The sequence below is a fragment of the Portunus trituberculatus genome, chromosome 20 (genome assembly GCF_017591435.1).
Source record: "Portunus trituberculatus isolate SZX2019 chromosome 20, ASM1759143v1, whole genome shotgun sequence".
NCBI lineage: Eukaryota > Metazoa > Arthropoda > Malacostraca > Decapoda > Portunidae > Portunus > Portunus trituberculatus.
Genome location: NC_059274.1, coordinates 10,889,879 through 10,892,378, shown reverse-complemented (window position 1 = coordinate 10,892,378; position 2,500 = coordinate 10,889,879). Strand labels below are relative to the sequence as shown.

The 2,500-nt window shown below is 39.5% G+C and overlaps 1 protein-coding gene across 1 annotated transcript in view; it reads right to left on the bottom strand.

Annotated features, from left to right (window-relative positions):
- LOC123506609 overlaps positions 1-2,500 on the bottom strand; it is an 18,774-nt gene that overhangs the window by 4,255 nt on the left and 12,019 nt on the right. The gene's annotated exons all lie outside the window — the stretch shown is intronic.

Below are 2,500 nucleotides of genomic sequence, written 5' to 3'. Positions count from 1 at the left end.
TAGACTCAAAGGCTTTAGAAAGGCAGGAAATCAAAGCTATAGGGCGGTAGTTAGAAGGATTGGAGTGGTCACCTTTTTAGGGACAGGTTGAATGTGAGCAAACTTCCAGCAAGAAGGATAAATAGAAGTAGAGACACAGATGAAAGAGTTTGACCAGGCAGTGAGCGAGTTCGGAAGCACAGTTTTGAGAACAACAGGAGGGACTCCATCCGGACCGTAAGCCTTCCGAGAATCAAGGCCAGAGAGGGCCAGGAAAACGTCTTTATAAAGAATTTTAATTTTAGGGATGAAGTAGTCAGAGGGTGGAGGAGTAGGAGGAATATGCCCAGAATCATCCAAAGTTGAGTTGGTAGCAAAGGTTTGAGCGAAGAGTTCAGCTTTAGAAAAGAAGAGACAGCTGTAGAGCCATCTGGATGAAGTAAAGGAGGAAAGACGAAGAAGTAAAGTTGTTAGAGATATTATTGGCTAGATGCCAGAAATCTCGAGAGGAGTTAGAATTGGAAAGACTTTGACATTTTCTATTGATGAAAGAGTTTTTAGTAAGTTGGAGAATAGATTTGGCATGATTACGGGCAGAAATATATAGGGCATGAGTTTCAGCAGTTGGATGGCTACGGAACCGTTTGTGAGCCGCCTCTCTATCATTGACAGCACGAGAACAAGCAGAGTTAAACCAAGGCTTTTTAGCTTTAGGGTTAGAGAAAGTATGAGGAATGTATAGCTCCATGCCAGAGATAATCACCTCTGTTATGCGCTCGGCACAAAGAGAAGGATCTCTGACATGAAAACAATAATCATCCCAAGGAAATCAGAATAGTACTGCCTTAGTTCCTCCCACTTAGCAGAGTTAAAATGCCAGAAGCACCTCCGCTTAGGCGGGTCCTGAGGCTGCACTGGAGTGATAGAACTGGTAACGGAAATTAGATTGTGGTCGGAGGAGCCCAACGGAGAGGAAAGTTTAACAGAGTAAGCAGAAGGGTTGGAGGTTAGGAAAAGATCAAGAATGTTGGGCGTGTCTCCAAGGCGGTCAGGAATACGGGTAGGGAACTTCACTAGCTGCTCTAGGTCATGAAGGATAGCAAAGTTGAAGGTTTGTTCACCAGGTTGGTCAGTGAAAGAAGATGAAAGCCAAAGCTGGTGGTGAACATTGAAATCCCTAAAATGGAGATCTCAGCAAAGGAAAGTGAGATAAGATGTGCTCCACCTTGGAAGTCAAATAGTCAAAGAATTTTACATAGTCAGAGGAATTAGGTGAGAGGTATACAGCACAGATGAATTTAGTTAGAGAGTGACATTGAAGTCTTAGCCAGATGGTAGAAAATTCTGAAGATTCAAGATTGTGGGCACGAGAGCAAGTGGTGTCGTTACGCACGTATGCGCAACATCCAGCTTTGGATTGAAAATGAGGATAGAGCAAGTAGGAGGGAACAGAAAAGGGGCTGCTGTCAGTAGTCACAGACAACTGTGTTTCAGTTAGGAAGAGAAGATGAGGTTTAGTAGAGGAGAGGTGGTGTTCCACAGATTGAAAATTAGAACGAAGGCCACGAATGTTGCAGAAATTGATAGTGAAAGTATTAGATGAAGTGTCAAGACACCCAAGGTCGACAGCAGAGGGCAGTCCGACCTGGGGACATTTATGGTCCCCTCCCAGAGGGGACTCCGAGGCAGGGCGTGGTGAAGCCATTATACTACTACTACTACTACTACTACTAATAATAATAATAATAATAATAATAATAATAATAATGATAATTATAATGATAGTAGTAATAATAATAGTTATTATGATAATAATAGTTATTATTATAATAATAATAATAATAATAATAATAATAATAATAATAATAATGATGATAATAATAATGATAATAATAATAATAATAATAATAATAATAATAGTAATAATAATGATACCAATACAGCCTCAACCATCGCCACGACTACCACTACAATTCCTCGGTTGTTGGTACAATTAACCGTCTTTACTTATTCTTATACACTAAGTTAGTGAGTAAAACGAGATTTCACTGCTCATTTTTTTTTTTCGTAGATTGTTTGTCTTATGTTTTTATTTTTACAACCTTTGTATTCCTCTTCCTCGCTCTCCCTTCCTCTGTTTTTGGAAGAAAAAAGCCGGAGGCATTACACTTGGAATATTGTATCAAATGTTGGAAGAATCGTGAAGTGTACGAAGCTCCAATATTCCGCTTTAGATGGTGTAAAAGTTTTGAAGTCGAAGACTTTCCTCAGAAACAAACATGCAATATGATAGAAAAGAAAATGATCTCATTCTCATGGAACTCTCTGCTGCATCACTCAGTATTCCTGCGAGATTTTAATTAGTGACCTGTTTTCCTTTCGGCTAGCTTTTCTCCTCAATAGAATTTTTTTTTTTCTTCTACATATTTTGTTGTCATGAGCTGGTGTAAGCGCCTTGCTTCAGATATATTCAGCAAAGAAGATATCATTACAATGAGAAGTGTGTGTGTGTGTGTGTGTG